Genomic DNA, 24,821 nt, shown 5'->3' on the forward strand with positions numbered 1-24,821 from the left:
ATATTCTGTAAAGGGAACTATCAAATGCATTTTTTTCAAATTTCATCACTGCATTCTGTAAAAGTATAAATCTTTGCAATGATCATAGTTCTAAACATAACATCAAAATAAATTAAAACAAATTTAAATTAATGCTGCAATTCTCCAAAGATAATTCATTGTCTGTTTCCCCAAAACATTCTGTCAACCATTTAAAAACTAAAGCCAGCAGAGCCAGAGAATTTACTAATCAAAAAGAGAAATTATACTATCCATTTTGCTTAGGGCAGTTGAACAAATCAATATCACTTTATCAAAGATGCTTGAATCTAACTGCACTCTAGATTAAATGTATTATAAATATTAAAATGCTTGCTTAAATAAACTCTTTAAATTATACTTCAGCTTTTTCCCTAGGAAATTATTTATGCAATTACAGTATGCAAGCAAAAATGCATACTACAGAATTAGAAGGGCTTTGATGTGAACAAAGAAACAGAAAATTGGTCATAATATTCAAGGCTGATGAAGGAATTTTCTAAAGAAACCATCAATGTGCTTGCAATATATGAGCAGAGAAAGAGAACCTAGCATTCATCTTGTAATGGAGGCCTTACACAAGGATAACACAGTAACGAGGGTCATAACAACTTACTGAGTTGTTTTTCCTTGGGCAATTTGCATTTTTTTTGTAATGATCATGTCTCATTTTTCTTGGAACTTCAGTCTGTGCAGACCTGATCTATGTGCCAAGAGTCTTTCTATTGCTTTACATGATTTTTGGAACTGCTGTGTTTCTCTTTCTCATTCAGCAGGAAAAATGTCCCTAGAATGTCTCAGAACAGCACTCTCCCCAATTCATTCATTTACACAGCTGTTTTTCTCATTTGTAACTTAGAATGCTCAAAACCTACAGGTGGGTTTTGTAAGACTGATTTGGAAACCATCTGACTTTAACATGTTTCAAGTTTTAGAGAACTTTCATATGTTCTTTTTACAGCTGAGTATCTGTCCATTTTTCTGTAGTGAGAGGTGAATTTTGCTATCTCCAAATTTACTTAGTTACCATGTCTGCTTGTGAATTTCCAGATAATGCTGCATAAATCTTACAGGTCAGACTTCACTAAGGATGGGATAACTACAGAATCAGAAACACTGCTTTATAGAATCATAGACTGGTTAGGGTTGTAAAGGGCCTAAAGATCATCTAGTTTCAACCCCCATCATCCAACCCCAATATATCATTTCACAAAACAATTGAGTCTGGAGTATCATCAGTTGAGGGTCAGGCCCTGGGAAAGGAGGTTAGGACTTTCTTCCTTGTGAGAAAAGGAAAAAGCAGAAATTAAAAAACCTAAACAATCCTTTATTACTATTATTATTAAACCATCCAAAAAGCCACAATTTAGACAGTATAATGCAGTAGGAAAGCATATTTAAATATAATTAGTAATTTGTGTGGTGGTGATTTGATCAGACTGAGCAGAATGCAACAAAAAACAAGAATAGAAGCCTAAACATAGAAACCTTTATATAGGGCAGATTGTGTTTCCAGCACAGGCGGTATCTGATTTAGAGTTCTATACGTTGTCAAGCAGCAAAATATGATTCAATTGAATTACACTGTTGGAAAATGGGTATAAAAAATGAACAATGAAGTAATGTATTAGCAGGCATCTAGTACAAGAAATAAACATCCACATATGTGGACAGAGAGCATTCATACATTTCTGTCCATGCATCTGAGAAACCGAATGTATGGAAATACATGTGCTCATGAGAGAAACCCAGTCACCACCAGATTAGCAAGTGCACTGAAGAAGTTACATGAAATAGAGTTACTGATATTTGAGGTGTCTGATTACTTGCCTCAGTCACATTGTGCCAATTTCTTCTTTGCAACGGGATGACAATTTTTTTAAGAATGAATAGAAAACAACAATTAAAGAAAAGCATTGTCTTGTCTGACAGGACAATGTATTCTCTATAGATTCCTGGTGAACAATGATTTATGGTTGACAATTCATGAACATACAGTAATTAATGAATATTTTGTGACTTGACAATATCTGTCCAAATTGTCATAAATAACTGTATAAGTTGTGCTGAAACAAACTCAGTGTTTCTTTTCTTGAAAACAATAAAGGGAAATCCTTTATTGTTTTCAAGGGAATCCAGCAGGGGGATTGGACTAGATGATCTTTTGAAGTCCCTTCCAATTCCTGATATTCTGTGATTCTGTGAAAGATAGTGATTTGGTGAGCTCATGGATTATTTCCTACTACTCTATTAGCTGTGCTTGGGAAGAACAGCAAATGAAAACCAATGTAACACACAATGATGTAAATAAATCATACAATCATAGAATAGTTAAGGTTGGAAAGGACCTTAAGATCATCTAGTTCCAACCCCCCTGCCATGGACAGGGACATCTCACACTAAACCATGCCACCCAAGGCCTCATCCAACCTGGCCTTGAACACTGCCAAGGATGGAGCATTCACAACTTCCCTGGGCAACCCATTCCAGTGTCTCACCACCCTCTCAGTAAAGAACTTCTTCCTTATATCCAATCTAAACTTCCCCTGTTTAAGTTTGAACCCGTTACCCCTTGTCCTCTCCCTACAGTCCCTGGAGAATAGTCCCTCCACAGCACCCTTATAGGTCCCCTTCAGATACTGGAAGGCTGCTATGAGGTCTTCACTCAGCCTTCTCTTCTCCAGGCTGAACAACCCCAACTTTCTCGGCCTATCTTCATACAGGAGGTGCTCCAGTCCCCTGATCATCCTCGTGGCCCTCCTCTGGACTTGTTCCAACAGTTCCATGTCCTTTTTATGTTGAGGACACCAGAACTGCACACAATACTGCAAGTGAGGTCTCAGGAGAGCAGAGTAGAGGGGCAGGATCACCTCCTTCGACCTGCTGGTCATGCTCCTTTTGATGCAGTCCAGGATACGGTTGGCTTTCTGGGCTGCGAGCACACGCTGCCAGCTCATGTTCATTTTCTCATCGACCAACACCCCCAAGTACCTGGCTGGTGGATGACAAATGCAGATAAATGTGGACTAATGAGTTTGGATCAAAAAAAGAGACTGTGTATAGCTGCTAAGTGGAAAATGAACATCAGGGCATTGACCCAGGAAGAGATTTGATAACTGCTATAGACAAATCCTTAGCCCATTAGGTGGCTAAAATGAGAAATACAAATGAGATACTAGGATGAAGCTAAAAGTGAGCAGAGTATGTATATATATGTATATTCAAAGCATATATATCTAAATATATGTATATCAAAGTATAAACTTATTTTAGTTAATGAAGTTTCATTCACAACACTTACTACACTAATTACCACTAAGAGACAGTATCCCAAATCAACCCCTAGGCAGGACAACCCTTAAAAATGGTGGACAACAGTTAGGTTTCTGAATCTGTATTTAGATCAAAGGGCAAGAGACTTACTATCAAGAGGGATGAGCACTTACTTGGCAGCTTCCATTCAAGTAAGCTCAGACGCCAAATCTGAGTTTCCAGCCTAGAGAAAAGAAGGCTCAGAGAAGACCTTATCACTGTGTTCCAGTATTTCTAGGCTGGCTGCAAAGATTGAGACTCCCCTTTTACAAGGAGTCACATGGAAAAGATGAGGGGTAACGGCCACAAGTTAGTCCTAGGGAGATTCCAACTGGACACAAAAGGAACATTTTTCACAATGAGAAAAATCAGCCATTGAAATAATCATAGAATAATAGAACCTATCAAGTCGGAAAAGACCTTCAAGACCATCAAATTCAACTGTTACCCTAGGACTGCCAAGTCCACCACTAAACCATGTCACTAAGGGCCTCAGCTACATGGTTTTTGAAAACTTCCAGGAACAGTGATTCCACCTCTCCCCTGAGCAGCCTGTTCCAATGCCTAAATACCCTTCCAGTGAAAAAATTTTTCTTAATATCCATTCTAAACCTCCCCTGGCACAGCTTGAGCCTATAGCATATAAAACATATATATCTATATACTGTATTGTACAAAAAAAATAGTAAATTTAGAATAGTGATTTTGCAGAAAGCTGATTCTTTTTCAATTTGTATATTTACCAAATATTCTCAACAAATCATTTTCATAAAAGATCTGTTTGTGAGCAGAAACTAACTACTTCTGACATGTAATTGGCCTTTGATACATTTTTATTCTAATGTTTTAATATCTTAACCTTAACCAAATTATTAAAAAAGTAAGGAAAATGCCAGGATTTTATTAAGAAAAACTAAAAAATGTTGGTTTTTTCTTATTTCAGTCAATAACTCTTACACTGTAAACCTGTCAGAACTTCCATAAATATTAGTAGAAAAAAAAAAAGAAATCAAAGTACTGTAAAGAGTGCTCTTCTCCTTAAGTACTTCTCAAAACTAAACCTTTCTGCCTAGCCTAGAGGTCAGACCACTTACAGCAAAGACACTGAGGATTTTTAGCCAGAAAATTGCTGAACCTCACCTAACAGGTAAGAGTAACCATTAGTCTCACAAATGTAACTTTACTCAAGCCCAATCCAAAGAGGATTTTCTCTATCCGAACCAATCCCTGCTGTCTGCATAATTTTTTCTCAAAGCAACCCACTCCTAAGTTCCCCAAGTCAAACCTTAGGTATCTTCTCCCCTCCACAAGATTCTCTTCAGAGAGGGATGCATTCATCAAGCTGCCTCTACCTCTCACTTCTGAACTCCGTATTTTACTTCCACCAGTCCCCTTACTTATCCTCTTTGAATCTCTTACCTAAGAACATACGGTCCTCAATCAGCAATGCTACTTTCTGCTACCAGGCTGGGTATATGAAATCATTTGCCTGGGCAAGATCTGCAGCATTTTCAACCAAACAATACTTCTGAGCTTGCTAAACTTCTGTGTCAATTCATATAATTGACTAATATTTTTCTTAATCCCCCAAAAGAACTCATTCTTAAAGTAGCCAGAGCCCATTTCCCTCATTTTGTATGGCCATAATGGAAATTTTAATTTCTCCATACATGGGGAAAAAAATTTTTTCCTTCCAACTTGTAAGCTCTTATTCAGAAACTGGAGGCTTCCAGGACACACTGCTTCCATTTAAGGGTAAAGGAAGAGGTATGCAAGTAACATGGATGCTATTCAGCAGGTTAATGACAGGAAGCAGGATATTGTCTAGAGGAAAATTACTATTTTAATAACCAAGATAGATTTAAAATATTTCTATGTCACAATAAAAATTTGCCAAACTGACAGAATTCAATTCACACCTGCACATCATCAAAGTTAAGTGCATACATATACAGATGTATATCCTAAATTATCAGATAGTATCCTCTAACATAGAACCAGCTTCAATTCCCATTCATCTATAGATGTCACACTATGTTAACCACTGAGATTGAAAATAGCTATCATATCTCTAATGGTTCAGCTGGCATAATAGATAGGCAGGCATATTTTCATTCAGTTACTGAAGCCTCAGAAAATTATATCTGAAGCTTTGGATTTTGAAAGTACTTGTGTTTAAATGCAGCCCTTTTTGGTAATGATTATATGTTAAAGCATAATGAAGGAGTGTCTTTATAGTTTCAATGGGGAAGTGAAGTACACTATGTGGAAATATTAAAAGTATTCATCTCTAAATGTCACTCAACTACAAAGCTCAACAATTGCACCCAAACAGCAATACAGGGAGCAATACAAAATCCTGATATTGAACAGATTTTGAAAGGCCACTTGGGACCACAAAACCACATTTCAACTATTGTCTGATTCTCACTACATAGTAACATAGGAGACCTCTGTGGAACAGTAAAAAAATATTAAAATACGATGTATTCTGTTCAGAAAAGCAGGGATGAAAGGCTGCTCTTCCAAAATCTACGCATCTTTACAAATCCACAGTGTCTTGGAGAAAAAGGACATCTGCAAAAAATAGTTGCATATTGTATATGTTTTAACTGACCAAGAAAAATTCTTTGTGGACATTCTTAGCTTTACACTTAAATGAACCATCAATTGACTTCTACTGAATTTACCCATATAGCTGAAGTTAAGAACATAGAGATATGATTTCCTAGATTCTTTATTCAAGTCCTCTTCCTTATCATAAGCCTTTGTATGTAACTGCCATTTTTAAAAAACTGGATTAAAACCAGGCAACTAACGTAGCAAAGCAACAGTCTCATCAATATAGCTGCCATTATTATCAATGGAGAATTGATTTCTCCCATTTTTCGTACAAATGTCTCCTTGAGTAGCAATATTCTATGATCATACATTATTGAGATTTAATGTGAGTTTTGCTATCGATTTCAGCAGGAGAAGGCCAGTAGTGAGAAAGGAAAACAAACAAGAGTAGAGTGTTCTGTAGGTACTGGACCAAATTTCATGCTGAAATCAATGGGGTTATACATGGTATAAATTCAATACAGAATTTAGTCTGTATAATTTTAAGTAATTAGAAGTACCCAAATTTGCATGGTATCAGTCTTCTATTGATTTTGCCATTGTCTTACAACGTGTGTTTTAGTAGCAGTTATATTTTCTGGCAACCTTTTTTTTCTCTCTCAGCATCTAAATTGTTGCTTGATTAGTCAAGAGGAAAAATCAATACTCTATACATTCTACTTTCAAACTTTAATTCAATTACCATCTGTGAACTAATCAAACATTGATCTAGCTATGTCAGTAAGTAGAAGGCAAATTTTTTATATACCACTATCTTTCCTCGTCATTAAAGGTTACTTTTTAGTTCATTCACAAGTCTAAATCTTTACTGTAGCTGAAAAATAAAAATTAAAAAAAAAAGTATCCTTTCAATTTTAGTCTTATTTAATTAGAAACTCATAAGACCATTTAAATCCTTTAACTTATTTTCTGCCATTCATGCTCTGTTAGTGAAGTATTTCCTCAACAATAGTCCAAAGTACTTTTCCGGTGTGATTTTAATAGACTGAAACAACAAGGAACAATTCCTTTTTCCTTGTTGTCAGATATTACCTTCAATCATTCCATTTCTATTGGCACAGACTTCTTCCTCTCTTAATTGCTGTTCTGTATATCCAGGTAAACAAAGGATTCTAGGGTTTTTTAAAATGAGTAAATCCCTAGAAAGATATTTTTCCTTCTCGTCAATGAGCATCCTGTCACTGACAACAGCAATTGGGTTTAATATATATCTGCCGCTAAATGTAAAATAATTTTATCTTAAAGACAGTTACTTACACATTTTAGAAAAGGTGGGGTTAAGTTCTTATTTACTGTATCTGTGGAAGCAATTGCCAAGTGGTAACTTCACAATTTTTATTACCTTTGCCCAGCTCTAGGGCTATCATGGTTGAAACAAGTAAAATAACCATAATGATCAACATTATCACTATTATTATATTAGAGAAAATTTAAACAAAATAGACAGCAGAAAACAAAATTGAAGGGCTCTTTCACACCTTGGATTAAAAGACTTTAAAAAACACAGGAGTGCCTGCCCTGGAGAAGGCTGAACCTGACTATCTTGCTTCCTATATAAATGATCACTAAAGGTAGCTAAAGCAAGTAATAAAATAGATAAACATCCTGTATGTTAGTTAACTCTGCCTTACACAAACTAGATACTCTGCATATCTTATAACAGGACTAGAGGTGGTAATCTATGAATAATTCCAAAAAAAAAACCCAAAACAATACTTGTCAGTTTCCCAGCAAAAGCACATAGAAAATTGCCTTGAAACAGGCAAATTATTGAACAGCAACAGTCCCAAATCTGCATTAAATTTCCCTATTCCTTCCTTTTCACCAAATCTTAACTTATGCCTCCCCTCTAAGCACACATGACTACTGAACGACCTGATGTTTCACAGGAATTGGTTTCTATATTATACTACAACCTGAGTAGCGTATGTCAACTTTAACTAGGTGTTTTACAATTAGTCTTTTGGAGTAATTTAATATTATTTTTTCTTAAAATTCCAGGTGTCTTTTCAGTAATAGCTATATGTTTTACTCATTTAATTTTCTGTGCAACCTTTCACATTTTGTTTGGGTTTAATAAGGGCTTATTTTTCTTTCATTTCAAGAAACAAACTACTGGATTCTTACACCAATCCTCTCAACTTCTGAAACAGTGTTAGAATCCTCTGGAAAGAGTGCTCTGAGTTTGCTGTACTTGGAAGCAATTTGCTTAAGCCTTGCCAGGTAATTACTTTCTCCAGTTGATATCAATATTCTTATAGTAATAACCAGTTGTATTATCAAATGACCTCAATATATTTTTCATAAATTATGTAATTATTCTTCTACAAGAGTATTATGAAATTATTACATGAAGGTTATATAAAGATACACAGCATTTACATCTTAAAAGGCTCTTGTCATCTTAGCCATAAAGAAGACCCAAGATTTATTATACTGAGAGGAAATAGGAGTCAAATAAAAGCTAACCAATGGTTTAACCATGTTCTTTTATTGAAAATACTTTTCTACAAATGGGAGGTCTTTACTTGTGGAAGGAATAGAAGCAAGTTTTTTTGTAACAGTATTTACAACCCTTATTAGGTTCTCAATACCATTATGTTTGCTTGTTCCTCAGTAGAATATTCTTACATTGTTCTGCACTAAAGCTATTTCAAAGATCAGTCTCAACTTCAGTTTTTCAGCTAAGAATTTTTCCAATATTCCAATTCAAATACTCCCAAATTATGCAGTTTCTGAGGAGACACTCTTTGTTAAATGATTTCTGACGTTTTGTGTATTTATGATTTGCAATTACGGAAAAATCCCAGTAATCAATATTTATTCTTCAACAGAACATAAAATAAATTGAGAATTAAAGTGGCATGCAAATCATTAAAATCTGCATTTCAGGGTTTACACAAAGTCTGGTGGTTTATGTCTTTGAATTATAGTTTCTCTAACATTGATTTAGCCATAGATTGGGACTCCAGAAACCCACTGACATCTCTAAACCAGTAAATTATTGCAATAACGTGAACAGCTGAAACAGAAACATCTACAGTAACATATCTGAGTATAATTTCCAGATAGTAAGACAACTGCTGCTCATTTTTGAAGCATTATTAACATTTCACACCTCCATCCCCCCAAAAACATACCTGAAGTAGTCTGTATGATAAAGATTGCAGAAGAGAGCACTTACACAAGGAGTTACTAAGCTCAAAGGTTACTGCATGTTTAAATGCTGTTTTGAATGGGTTTGGATGTAGACATTTCTATACATGTCTTCCTGAGAAGGTATTCCCAAGCATTAATAGTCAAGATGGGTTCAATTAAATAATAACTTACATGAACCTTTGTTCAAAAGATTTTAGAGTATTTCTAGTTAATATACTGGAAAAAAAAGTCTTGTGAATATTTTTTTTCCCATTTAGACGAGTGTTACAACTCAGTACATAGTTTCTACTCCCAGGTCTGTCTGACTAGCTGTGTGATTGGCGTCGAGTGGCACTGCCACTAAACGAAGCTCAATCCTGCATTTACTGCTCAGGAAAATTCCATTAAAGCAGTGGTGCAGAATAAAGCCCAGCATGATCATTTCACTACACAATTTTTTATATATATTTCAAAGCAATTCCTGTAGAATTTGTAGTTAGGAGAGATAGTTCTTTGTGTTAGGTTTCTCAGTTAGGATTTGCTTTCAATTCTCATTTTTTCTATATTTCCATGGAATCAGCAAAAATTACTCAAAGCAACATTATGTAAGTAATTTTATGACTTTTCCAGAGTATACAGTGGCACACTTTTTTTTTTTCTTGGCTAATATAATAATTATTCCAGTCCCTGTTGACTCACTGGATAAGTTCTTGAGCTTTAAATTTTAATACCCAATGCTGACCTCTGTGCTTAGTCAGTTCTTCATACAGCACATTTTGTGGGATAAACTCACACACCTCCTTTTGTCCCAGATACAAATAATTAGATTATTCCTGTTGTAATTTTTTTAATAGTGCAGCACACTCACCTCCTGCCAGGCAGCTTATATAAATTACTACAAACATAATGGTAAATGTTATTTTAACAATTGCTTTGGACTCCAACATAGAACTATATTACATATTTTATTAGCTCATTTACCACCTACCAAGTTACGTTATTAGCTAACTCATTGAACATGATATGTGTTAGGTAGATCTGACTACCACTTTAAAGTGACTCTGTCTGAGTCTGCTTCATGTTTTTGTGAATCCACAGAAGTTAGTCCATCTGCGGTTTTATAAATGAAAAATAAACCTCAGAGATGGGGCAAAGCATAAAATCAAAGGGGTAGGATCTGCCTCTGTCCCTCTCACACAATACCTTATTATAATAAAAGCAATTGATTTCCCATTGCCATTGCTCAATAGCTGTGATTCACAGCCCATTAAGGTTAATGGAAGCAAAAGAGCCATGAGTGAAACCTGAACTTCATTTAAATCCTTATTAACACTCACAGTGACTCTGTGGGATTGAGATTTCAGTAAATGTCATATAGGCAAAATCTAACTCAAACAAATCCCTTTGGTCTTGAATTTTGATGGGAAACCTGATCCAAAATTCCCAAGTTCTGCTGAAAATCCTCATCATAAAGGAAATATCTACTAAGACTTTTAAAACCTAATGCTACTGAGCATTAATTGTAAAGCCTTGTGTTTGTGTAAGCCTGCTTCAGTTCAGGTTGTCAGTAATAACCAGGTGTCCTGGGTTCAGCAGCAGCAGTCACTTTTTCTCCTTCTTAGTAGCTGGTGCAGCTCTGTGTTTTTGACTTTCGGCCTGGGGATAATACTGATAAAACTGATATTTTCAGTTGCTGGTCAGAATGTTTAGTCTGACCAAGGACTTTCTGAGCCTCATGCTCTGCCAGGGAGGAGGAGAAGCCGGGAGGAAGCGGAGATAGGGCACCTGACCCAAACCAGCCAAAAAGGTATTCCATACCACAGCACGTCATGCCCAGGATGTAACTGAAAGTACCCAGAAGGGCTAGAACGCTGCTGGGGGGGGTGAGTTATCGGTAGGGCTCATTTTCGGCGGGTGGCATCGTATTCTCTTCCCTTGTTATTTCTCTTATCATTATTATTATTGGTGGTAGCAATAGTGATTAGTGTTATACCTTGGTTACTGGACTGTTCTTATCTCAACCCGTGGGAGTTGCATTCTTTCGATTCTCCTCTCCGTCCCTCCAGGAGCAGGGGGAAGAAAAGGGTAGGGGAGAAGTAGACTGCATGGTTCTAATTTACGGCCTGGGCTTAAACCACGACACCAGGTCATGCATGCTACTGTTTAACACATAGGTATTTTTAGGACTGTCATCTCTGATAGCTGGTTCTATCTTAATAAGGCCTGAGCTTGCAGTACTAAAGAGCACTGCTTACTTTTATTTCATGTAAAGAATCTGGGGGTCGGAGGGTGTTTTGTTTTTTTCTTTTTTTTTCACCTATATCTTAGATGAATTGAGTTTTTATAACTTCATATATCTTTTACCATAATATTTGTCAAATATGTTTTTAACAGCAGCTCTGGACTTTTTGAAGGGTAACACTGTGATCCACAAACACAACAGATACTTTTGTGGCACTAAGTGGGATTAAGAAATCCCTTGAGGATCTTGATACTATTAATAAAGAGCTGCAAATAAACATGGTAACTGGTCTGAGAACGGAAAATGAGGAGCATTAGTTAGACTAGGAAAAAACAAAAAAGCCTCAGAAAGAGAGGCTGCAGTAACCACCATCAAGCAGAAACATTCTGCACTTTTGCTGTAAGAGGTGAAAACGTTGCCATGCCATAAGAGTGAGTTAGCTTAATAAATAACATGAGGTCAAAAATAACAGAAAAGGATAAATATAAATAAAAGCCCAAATAAAATGACAGCAACATGCTGAGGAACCAAACTATGAAAGTCATACCCTAGCTAGTAAGCTGGGAATTTTTTGATAAAATGGGAAGAAAAGCTGAAGAGGTTGTAAATAAAAAGCAGTGATGAAAATATAAAACAAGAGGAATCATCCATCTGAATGCATGAACTTACTTTTACTGTGGGAAGAAACTACAAAATGAAGATGCAAAAGAAGGAGAATCATATATAGAACAGAGCCTGAAGGAAAGAAATGTTCAAAAAGACAAAACCGGTAGGAAATCGAGAATGGACTGAAAAGAGCAAAAGGTGGAACTCACCAATATTCCCCCAGTTGTTTAGAGAAAGAGACAAATCCTTTTGTGGCCTGTGCGATTACAGTACCGTATGGTAATATTTTGACTCACATCTTAAAATAAATGCAATTTCTGTAATTGCCTGCTCTTGTGGCCATGTTGCTGTGCATTAGGATATTACTAAGTGAGAATTACAGAGAGAGACATACAAGATTTTTATCTGATGGCCATAATCTTAACTCTTGTATTTCAGAGGATCTATCTATGAGTTTTCACTGCTACTGCAGCTAAACGTGATTACAAAAACATCTGCCCAACGTGGTGGCAGAAATGCTGTTCTTGCTAGATTTATACTTATATGAACAAAGCTATATAAATGAAAGAAAAAGCACACTGCTAATAAAGCTGTTAAAGTGTATTATCTGGCTTGTGATCCCAGGTTTTTTCTGCCTGCTTGCAAAAGGACCCCAGAGCTTTGATGCATATCTGCCTAGATATTTTCCTGGTAGAGAGCAAAGTGTTTCTTAAAAAGACATTCGAGGTACAAATAAAACAAAACAAAACAAAAAAAAACAAAAAACAAAAAAAAACAAAAAAAAAACCAAAAAAAAAAAAAAAACACAAAAAAACCCTACTTCTTTCACCCACTTCTTGCTGATTAGGCCTTGTCTTGTAGTCAGGGTACTCAACACCAAAATCCCTCCTATTCTCTAGGAAGTGTCTTTGTCAGTGAGGAGCCCAAAGGTCTACCTGTACCCTCTTCCCAGCAGCTCTCAGCCCCACTAGTTCCTGACTCCCACCTGTGATTGTTTACTCTCCTACTTGCCCTAAACTCCAGGTACTGAACTTCCCTTCACAGGCATGCTCATCTGCTCCCCTCCTGCCAGAAGGTCCCACTTAACCCAATCACTCATTTTGTTTGAAGTATTTGGGCATAAAAACCAAAACTGAGAAAAACAAAGAAATCCTGTGTCATTTTGTCTGTCACTAGCATGTCTGAACATGTCCCATCTGGAGGACTGAAATGAAAGTTAAGAACTTCAAATACAGTTATGTGTGACAGAGCAGCATTCTTCTCTCTTTCAAACACAGACAATGAATAGTCCTTTAGCATTTTCACCTCTCCTACGAGTTTAGCAAAGGGTTGGCAGAAACCAAAGGTCCTGTGGAGATGATTCTTTCCTAATAACAATCTCAAGAAATATTTTTTTTTAAAAAAAGGAATACAGGGAAATAATATTCAAGGAGATGACTTAGCCCTAGAGCCCGCCCACCTACACTCAAAGGGTGGCCAGTTGTAGTTAGTGGAATAAAATCTGTGTCCAAAGCTGTGTTGTAATGTGGTTGACAGCCTTCATCTTCTCAGGACAATGCTGCTGTCACGGCTATGCTACATGTTAGGATTTTCATAATTCAGTATGACAGAGATAGACACTCGGGAGTTTTATCTGCAAGCCAGACCCTTGTATTTCTGACACTGACCTAAGAAGCTAAAGGTTTGTTAGCTGTGCCATTCAAAAAACCTCAGTAGTGAGTTTCTGCAGCCTCCAGCATAGACTGTGGCTATGGAGAAACACAAATTCTTCATGGCAGACATTCAGTGAAACCACTTGGAATTATGAGAAAGGGCTGGACTAACTTTTCCTTAATTCACAACTTGTGTCTAATATCAGTCATAACAGTAGTATAGTCATTTATTAGAGTAATATGATAACTATAATAACTCAGACAGTTTTTGCTTATCCAACACTATTACACACTTTCCACTAATGTTTTTTCTCACCAAAGTTGGTCAGGAGTAGGGACTGAGAGACCAAAGGCATGTACTTTCAAGCTTTCTCCATGTGAAAGAATTAATTTCTCCATTTTAGTACTGTCTTGTCATCTGTTTTGTGGGACACAGCAGTGTGTATTAACTTGACCATTACCCTATCAGTGCCAAGAAAGATCAACTTTTCTGTTTGGCCTCTCCTCGGTATGTAATCAAGGCCAATTGCCTTTTTGCCTTGCAGCTTTTTCTATGGAGATGAAAGTGAAGCCCTACTGACACACACAGGATGGTAGTGTGATCACCAGAATAGCTTGAATCTATTGGTACAGGCATGATTAAGCTTTTCTCCTGTCATTTTCCTTAACGTATGCCAATTTGGCCTTGTCAGTCATTTTATCGAGTCTGACAGGAGCTTTCATCCAAATAACATCTCCAGGAGCAATCCTAAACCACTGTGAGTAGAGCTGGTCTGGAAATACTTTTTCTGTATTAAGAGCTTCTTTTGTTCAATTAAAAAAGTTAAGTGTTCTCCATTATTGAATTGTAAAATCAGTTTCAAATTTTACAAGTGGTCAGAATGTCCACAGTAGAGTAAATTAAAAAATGAATAATAAAAAAGTCAGTATCAGAGTTAGTTCTCTAGTTTTAAAAAGAAGCATATATTTCTTCTAACGCATTGAGGTGAAAAAGGAAAACAACCAGGTTTTTTGGCTGACAGGTTGATAAAAATTCTTCACCTTCCTTCTACAACAGCCAGTCCCTGACCGTTTTCTCTGCAGTGAGGCACAATACATCTGTGAGGTATTTTTGTCATATGGTTAACTGATGTTCTGTGCATTCTTCTGGCTGTCACTTTAATAAAAATAAAACTTAATTGCTATACTATTCAGGCATAGTATCTTTAAGTCTGTCCCCTTATTCTTCTTCATCAAAGCTTTTTATTTAGAGGGGAAATTAAAAATAAGGAAAACAACCAAACAGACTAACCATTAAGAATGAGAGGATTTTTGGTGGCAGTTTTCCTGATGCTTAACATTTCATAGTCAATCTGTAAAACCTTGTCCTTTTGCTGTTCATTTTCGAGTAACTTGAGTTAACTGGAAGGCTCTACGATTTACTTGCCCATTCTTCCAATAGTTCACCTTCTGCAAAGGAGATTCCAAGATATAAAGCATCATCAAATCCTGGGTTACATTCCTTTCAGAGGGGAAATGCTTTTAGTGCCTTTTTCTTAAAATTTAATTCCAATAGGATTAGTAAGGGTGATGAAAAATCTTAGGATTTTCTCGTATTGGGATCTCAGATTGCCATAAATAATATCTTTCCTCTTTAATGTATAAAAACGACAAGCTATTGAAAGGTTAAGTATGCCTAAAGTTGATTGCTGTTTCCTAATGCTTTCTTGTTAAAATTTCTCTTGCAGCTTGGGGCATAGGCTGAAGACTTGCAAAAGCATTCAGTTGTCTGGACCTGTTGCACTACACAGTGAAACTAAAGATATATTTGAGGGTTAAGGACTTCCTCTGAAAGAGGAAGAAAACTCTGAAATTAGAAAGAAACCGCTTCAGAGAATAAAGTGTGTTGGATGGTAGATAACTTTTCTGTTTATTTTCAAATTTTCTAGGATGAATTTTGCACAATTCTGGATCTAGTTTTCTAAACCACCCCTGGGATTTTGAATTAAATACAGAGGGCAATGAATAGGTAGCTCAGATGTAGAATTAGTCATAACTGCATCCACTGGGGAAGACTAGCAAGAAGAGAAGGCAGTTGAAGAAAAATTAGTATTTCTTTGCAGGCTGTGCAAAGTTTACTCATAATAGAATACATTTACTTAGGTCTCTAATCCCTGTGACATTCTTCGGAATAAATAAGGCAGAAAATGATGACAGCATGTCCTTCCTTTTGTGCTTATGGATAAGCAGACATACTATGATCACCACGCTTGCAAAGGAAAAAAAAAATGCAGAAAAGCACAGGAATGATCTCTCCTATTTTTAACATAGAAAGGAAGACAATATAACAAGCTTAATTTGGAAAGGAGCCTGAGGTTTTGAATCTTTTGCTCAGTGACATACACATAGGTCTTGCTAAGAAGATGACTTTTAATATCTGAATCTTTTAATTATCTTTATGATTACAATAAAGCATACTGCACTTTCTAGGCTGTTTTGGTTCGGTTTTTTTGTTTGTAAACTGACAAGCAAGTCCAACAACCCAGAGCACTTACCGAAGTGTCTTCCAAAACTGAGTGGCAGACACTGTATTTAACCTTGTCTCTGGTTGTTCAGTATGCTTTGCCATCTGAGCTTTCCAATTGGAAAACCTGAACAATATTTTTTGGTTGGTATCGTCTGTCAGTTATAAATCTTATTGTTCTACTGTTTCCTTACTGGGCTAAGTATTTCAATTTTTGCAATTCTCCCTCTTGTTTAACAAGTCTGACCTAGATTAAAACTTATTAGGCCAGATTTAAGTATTTGTAGTCTTCTTTCCAAATGTTTGTGACAAAAGCAAACCAAAGTATTATTTACTCTTCAATAAAAACAGAATACTTGTGGGAAACGGCTGTAAAACAAGCAATGTACGCATCTGTCTTTCCATTCCCCATGGTTACCTAAGCAAGACAAGATAAGGTTTTTTCCTGTCAGTGTTACAAGCCATGTCTACAGAGTAGATGATTAAAGCACAACGCTGCTGTTGGAAAGTAAGATAAGAAAGCATCCGTGATGGTTTGACAATGAGCCAGCTGGGGTCCAAAGGATTACAGCTGTATACAAATAGAAAAGCAGACATGCTGCTGGTAAAGTCCTCCCAGCAGAGTTCACAAACATAGGGCTACCACATACAGCCCTGGTTAAACGTCACTCTGCCCCAAAGCTGTCACACCTGTGAGTCAACCCACAGCACTGTGCATTATACCTTGCAGATATCTGCACTGATTACTCACCTCTTTGGAGGGTGTCCTCCCTTCTAAATTCACCATAGCTCCTTTGATGCTCCATGAGGACTGTTTTTTTGTTTTTGCTGCTTGTGACCTCATCTCTTACCACATCTTAAGCACTCACTGAGGAATTTTCCATAAAAATTCTAAGCCACACTAAATACACTCCTACAGTAAACAGCTATTCTACAGGTAAGACCCATTATGTTGCTACAGGGTGGCTTCAAATCTTCTCACCACCTATTTAGTTATCCTATGTGAGCAATGGATAATCTCAAATGACTCACAGCCTTTTTCATGTCTCAGAAACAAAGCTGGCTGTTCTAAATTAAACTGGGCCATACATCCTAAAGAACCTTCTCTGAGGGTTTCTGTTATCTGGGGCTTTCCAAAATGCCACACAGCAAAGTCCTTTTTTTCCTCCAAGACACCATTATTAATGAAGAAAACTGTCTTTTTCTGCATTTAAAGAAATATCAACTGCCTATTCTACAGATTGAAACTTGCTTTCACTGAAGTAGCTTCACTTCTATAGCATAGTTTAAACTACACTGTAACTGACAAAGAAGGAAATATCCATATCTATTTACTCCATCATCTAGACACTCTTACTGTATCTGCCAGCTATGTTGTTAAAATGCTAAAGGGATTATAACAAAACAGAGTTACACTAAAGTGTCTGGGCAGGCAAGGGTTTGGGGGACAGTAAGAGGAAAAATAATTTGTTTGGTTTTGACCATATTCGTAAAGCGCTGGTTCTGTAATGGATATGCAATAAAAAAGATAGTGTGCAGCATAAATTCAAGAGAGATTAATGGTCACATTAACCTTTTGAAAAAACGATAAAACACATTTATCCCTTTGCTATTGATGTGATAAAGTAATAAAAACATAGTAAAATAGACCAGAATTCATGTCTCTTTTTTTGTTCAACAATCTGACCATCAAATAAACAAGTAAAATAATCAAAGATTTACAGCATGAAAAAATGCATATAATAAAACCTTACTTGACATTTCATCCAAGCAATGGAGAAGCACAATGGGAGATGATAAAAAGACAGTCTAAAAAGTGCTTGAAAATTGATCTGAAACTAATTTCAGCATCAGAAACACTCTTCCTATTCCCTTTAACAAAATTTAAATGCATAGACACATCCAAATCAATCTCTTGGAGGGTACTAAATTGAGAAACAATTTTTGCCATGTTAATGATAGACTTTCAGGACTGGCACTATCTACATAAAATGAAAGCAAGCTATAAAATGAAAGAAATTGACCATAAATAAAAAGAAAAAAACATGGTCATGAGTATTTTTGCTTACCACAATTGCCACAGAAGTTAATACTTCAGTGTAGTGTTGATTTCATGATCTTTAAAAATTGTACTCTTTTTTTAGGTGAATATAATGATTTTTACAGCTTGAAAACATAAGTTTTCTTTCTGAAGATCTTTGAAAAAAAGAAAACTCATCAGATACTGTACATAAATCAGACTTATTGTAAAAAATCATGCTATCATAATATCTGAAACTCATAAAAATCACCTCATCAATATCACCGTCAAAAACAAATGTTTTGTTTTTGTTTTTGTTTTCGTTTTTGTTTTTTTTTTCCAAAGAAAAAAGAAAGAATTTACATGTCACTTAAGTTGTGTGTGCATTGCAGGAACAGGCAGCCTGGGAAGAATACAGGGATGTTGTCTGGGAAGCTAGGGACCAGGTGAGGAAGGCTAAGGCCCAGCTAGAATTGAACTTGGCTAGGGATGTTAAGGATAATAGGAAGGGATTCTATCAGTACGTAGCGAGTAAAAGACAGACTAGGGACAATGTAGGCCCCCTCCGGAAACTATCAGGAGAACTGGCTACCCGGGATTTGGAGAAGGCTGAGGTTCTTAATGACTTCTTAGCCTTGGTCTTCACTGGCAAAGTCTCTGACCACACCACCTAAGTCTTGGAAGGTGAAAGCAGGGACTGTGAGAATGAAGACCCTAGGCCTGCTATAGGAGAGGATCAGGTTCAAGACCATCTTAAAAACCTGAACGGACACAAGTCCATGGGACCTGATGAAATCCATCTGCGGGTCCTGAAGGAGCTGGTGAATGAAGTTGCTAAGCCACTGGCCATCATATTTGAAAAATCATGGCAGTCAGGTGAAGTTCCCAGTGACTGGAAGAAGGGAAATATAACCCCCATTTTCAAGAAGGGGAAAATGGATGACCCGGGGAATTACAGACCAGTCAGTCTCACCTCTGTGCCTGGCAAAATCTTGGAGCAGATTCTCCTGGAAGGCATGCTAAGGCACATGAAAAACAAGGAGGTGCTTGATGACAGCCATCATAGCTTCACTAAGGGGAAATCCTGCCAGACCAATTTGGTGGCCTTCTATGATGGGGCTACGAAACTGATGGACAGGGCTAGAGCAGTTGACGTCATCTACCTGGACTTGTACAAAGCCTTTGACACTGTCCCACATGACATCCTTGTCTCTAAATTGGAGAGACATCAATTTGATGGGTGGACCACTCGGTGGATAAAGAACTGGCTGGATGGCCACACGCAAAGAGTTGTGGTCAATGGCTCGATGTCCGGCTGGAGACCAGTAACGAGTGGTATCCCTCAGGGATGGGTGTTGGGACCGATCTTGTTCAACATCTTTGTGGGTGACATGGACAGTGGGATTGAGTGTGCCCTCAGCAAGTTTGCCGATGACACCAAGCTGTGTGGTTCGGTTGATACGCCAGAGGGAAGGGATGCCATCCAGAGGGACCTCGACACGCTTGTGAGGTGGGCTGATGCCAACCTTATGACGTTTAACCATGCCAAGTGCAAGGTCCTACACCTGAGTTGGAGCAATCCCAGGCACAGCTACAGGTTGGGCAGAGAAGAGATTCAGAACAGCCCTGCAGAGAAGGACTTGGGGGTGTTGCTCGATGAGAAAATGAACATGAGCTGGCTTCAGTGTGCGCTCACAGCCCAGAAAGCCAACCGTATCCTGGGCTGCATCAAAAGGAGCATGACCAGCAGGTCAAAGGAGGTGATCCTGCCTCTCTACTCTGCTCTCCTGAGACCTCACTTGCTGTATTGTGTGCAGTTCTGGTGTCCTCAACATAAAAAGGACATGGAACTGTTGGAACAAGTCCATTGGAGGGCCACGAGGATGATCAGGGGACTGGAGCACCTCCCGTATGGAGACAGGCTGAGAAAGTTGGGGCTGTTCAGCCTGGAGAAGAGAAGGCTGCGTGGAGACCTCATAGCAGCCTTCCAGTATCTGAAGGGGGCCTACAAGGATGCTGGGGAGGGACTCTTCATCAGGGACTGTAGTGACAGGACAAGGGGTAACGGGTTCAAACTTAAACAGGGGAAGTTTAGATTGGATATAAGGAAGAAAGTCTTTACTGAGAGGGTGGTGAGGCACTGGAATGGGTTGCCCAGGGAGGTTGTGAATGCTCCATCCCTGGTGGTCTTCAAGGCCAGGTTGGATGTGGCCTTGGGTGGCATGGTTTAGTGAGAGGTGTCCCTGCCCATGGCAGGGGGGTTGGAACTAGATGATCTTAAGGTCCTTTCCAACCCTAACTATTCTATGATTCTATGATTCTATGATTGCTACCTAACATGCATGACACCTATGTGAGACAGACTAAAACAGCCTGGCCAGGAGACCAGCTGTGTGGTCTGTGCACCTTCACCTGCTTCATTCACACTCCTTACTTTTACTAGTTTCCGCTGGACTGGACACTTTCAAACAGAGGAAATCAAATAAATTTCATGTTGGTAGCCAAGTTTTCCAGGACTGCATAGAACAGACCAACTTTGACACCAAAATTCTGAAAAGCCACATTAATGCAAGTTATATGCTGTGCCTGGAAGACATTTCACCAAACTCTGGATGACTGAAAATCAAATGGCCACTTCAGTGTTCATCCTGGCACTACTACAGAAAATGAAAGACACAAACATCTGGAAAAGGTGATTAAACACTTTTGATGTGTTGAATCAACACATCAAGTTCTGTCCTGCCTGCCAAGAAAAAGGAATGCAAATGAAGGACATCAATGATGATTTTAGTAAGTAAAGCATCAAAAATTGTTATTTACAAAAATAGCATGAATTCTTATTGCTGCTATTTATATCCTCTCTGCCCCCTAGTTATAACTAAATTTATCAATACAGACTTCAAGATAGCAACAATACTGTATGATTTGCAGGACATACATTAATCATCCTATTAACAAGGAACCAAAATCTTGAAGGCAAAATGAAAACCAGGTCACCAAAAAGAGTATTTACAGAGTAAGGTATGTGGATTTCTGGAATTAATATGACAGCATTTTGTGGTTTTTTGTTTTATAGAAATACTATTCATTTAAAACAAATGAAAAACTGGAATTCAAAACTTTAAAATAAATGAAAAACTGGAATTCAAAACTGAAATAAAGCTTCTGATGTAGTAAAATAGGTCAAAAAATTTGTTAAAATTGGTATCATCTAGTATCAAGTCAATACAATAAGCTGACAGTTATATTCCACTGTTTCTCTGAATTTAATTTATAGAATTATAGAGGGTTTGGATTGGAACAAAACTGATTTTCGTGGTTTAAGCCCAGGCCGTAAATCAGAATCACGCAGTCTACTTTCCCCCCACACACACACCTTTCTTCCCCCCGCTCCTGGAGGGACGGGGAGGAGAATCGAAAGAATGCAACTCCCATGGGTTGAGATAAGAACAGTTTAGTAACTAAGGTATAATACAAACCACTACTGCTACCACTAATAGTAATAATGATAAAGGAAATAAGAAGGCAAGAGAATACAACACCTCACCGACCAGTACCTTGCCCCCACCCCGCAGTGATCCAGCCCTTCCTGGAACTCTCAGTTCTACATCCTGGGCATGACGTGCTGTGGTATGGAATACCTCTTTGGCTAGTTTGGGTCAGGTGTCCTATCTCTGCTTCCTTCCGGCTTCTCCTCCTCCCTGGCAGAGCATGAGACTCACAAAGTCCTTGGTCAGGGTAAACATTCTGACCAGCAACTGAAAACATCGGCTTTATCAGTATTATTCCCAGGCCGAAAGTCAAAACGACAGCACTGCACCAGCTACTAAGAAGTAGAAAAAATGACTGCTACTGCTAAATCAGGACACTGATCTTTCATTCTTTGTAACCTTACATGTTGTTGCATTGGAATGCTAAAGTAATGAGTGAAATATTCTTACTACTATTTCTTGCAGAATTACACACTGTATAGCAGTCTACATGTATAACATTGTCACCTCATTCTGCTACCTTTCTGTGCAATTAACTTTCAGAAAAAGGACCTGTTAACATCTTGGGACAGACATCTATTATTTTATTTGTTTGTTTGTTTTTTCATCACTGTCTTTCTTACTAGGCTTCTAAATATAAAGTGTAAATACACTAAGGCATTGATGCAGGCCTTCAGTCATTGCCTGGTGTGAGATGATAAAAACAATAAGAAACAGACTCAAATATCATTACAGAAGTGCACAAGATATTCCCAACAGACATTAGGGCTATTTCCCACAGTCCTTACTCCTTTCTCATGTTCCAACAAAGCTGTTTACAAATTTCAAAAAGTTTAAATGCATATCTTCTACCTATTTTACAGAATAGGCTAAAGCATTTTCTTTCATATGTCCCTTTGATGTAAAAAACAAAGAGTGCTGTAAAAAGCAATATGCTACTAGAACACAGAAAACTTCAGAAGGTCTATCATAAACTAGGAGTATTACCTAAATATATCCAGCATTTTATAGCACCAGATCTTCCTCCAGTTCCTTTCTGGTGCTGATGCAACCTCATGAAGTTCAACAAGGCCAAGTTGGTCTTGTTGGGCAATCCCCAAGTTGGCCGGAGTTGGGTCAATCCCAAGCACAAATACAAGATGGGCAGAGAATGGATTAAGAGCAGCCCTGAGGAAGAGGACTTAAGAGTGCTGGTTGATGAGAAGCTCAACATGAGCTGCCTTCAATGTGCACTCGCAGCACAGAAAGCCAAACATGTCCTGGGCTGTGTCAAAACGAGAGTGACCATCAGGGTGAGGGAGCTGATTTTGCCCCTCTGCTCTGCTCTTGTGAGACCCCGCTTGAAGTACTGTACTCAGATCTGGGGCCCCCAACACAAGAGGCATGTGGATCTGTTGGAGCAAGTCCAGAGAAAGCCACAAAGATGAGCAGAGGGCTGGAGCACCTCTGCTATGAGGACTGGGTGCAAGCTGGAGATGGCTCTGGGTAGACCTTATAGCAGCCTTCCAGTACCCAAAGGGGGCCTACAGGAAAGCTGGAGGTGGTCTCTTTACAGTGGCATGGAGGGTCAGAAAAAGGGTGATGGCTTTAAAATAAAAAAGGGTAGATTTAGATTGTATATTAGGTTGAAGTTCTTTACTCTGAGAGTGGTGAGACATTGGAACAGGTTACCCAAAGAAATTTCGGCTGCCCCACCCCTGGAAGTGCTCAAGGCCACGTTGGATAGGGCTTTGAGCAACCTGGTCTGGTGGAGGGTCTCCTTCCCATCGCAGGGGGTTTGGAACTAGGTGATCTTTGGGTCCCTTCTAACACAAATCATTCAATTCTTCTGTGATTCTATGTTATCACTAAAATGTGCATTAAAATTGATCAATTATTCTACCATAATTTCATTGCAGCTAAGTCAGCAGCAAGAAAGACCAGAGTGAAATGCTCCTTTTCTAAGAACATCGTATATAGAAAAGGGACACTAGTTCATGTAAAATATTGTATTTAAAATGTTGTAAATATTTCATAGCTTTTGGAATAAATTAATATATATATTTATACATTTATGTTCCTTATAGAGCTAACGAGTAACAATTAAACATTGCTTTAAAAAGCATTCACAACTGTAATATACATCACATTCTGGAAAAAAGCTAAAGATACACTATATTTTATATTCAATTTATGTTAACTATCTGATTGTTTTTAATTTTTTTACTTAAATATCTCTATATTATATCTAGATATTTACATACACAATAACACATTCATTCTCTTAGGGATTATTCAGACTGTTAAAAAGCTAAAATCCTTCCTTTTGAAGCAAGGGAGAAAAGAATAAATTAAAGTGATCAGAGTAAGGTCAATAGAAATCATAAGAAGAAAATTAGGAAAGGCTTGTCAGGGGAAGAAAAGAAAAAACACAAGTACAAGATGGTTTTGCTTCAAGCAGAATTCTTGGCAGGTGTGTCATGCATGCAGGAAAGGATAATTCCGACAAAGCCAGCAGTGGCCTGAAAATGGCACAGGGACTAACAGCATAATTTCTGTACACATGGGCTTCAGAAGGCATCTTGGAGGCATCCAGTTGGCTATCTTCTGTCATAGATGAATGAAAATTAGATATAATTCTTTGAAGAAAAGCACTGTATAGAAAATTTCCATAAAATCTCCACAGTAGCTAACTTCCCACCAAGACTTTTTAAACCAATACTGGCATTTTAAAGTCTTTTAAAAGAGTTTATGACTACCTGAAGCAAACACCTGCTGTCTAATCCCAATAGCATACATTATAGGCAGCACTTAAGTATTTGAAACAGATCAACAAATAATTTAACTACTGAATAAAAGGTAAAGATTTATTCCAATCATAATTTGCCAGAAATGCAATGCCTTTCTGTTCCCCTGTAACAAGCCCTTTTTTAAGTTTGTGGATTTCATTTTGTAGATGGAAGAGAGACACGAGGATGGGACTTCTAACATGGCAACAAATAATTTTTTGTCCTAAAAAAATCACAGAAAAATAACGAACAAGAAACACACACTCACATAAACTGCTGTCAGACACAGTGTATTTTTTAAGTACTTCCTTCAGCACTTATTGTATTTATTAGTTACATTATTTTACAGTATATAGATTATATAGTACATTATGTGGTTACTAATTAATAAAAATAGCTGGCTCTCTCAAGTAATATCACTGAAGTGTAAAAAAAATCTTGGAAACACA

The sequence above is a fragment of the Psittacula echo genome (genome assembly GCF_963264785.1).
Source record: "Psittacula echo genome assembly, chromosome: 1".
NCBI classification, from domain to species: Eukaryota; Metazoa; Chordata; class Aves; order Psittaciformes; family Psittacidae; genus Psittacula; species Psittacula echo.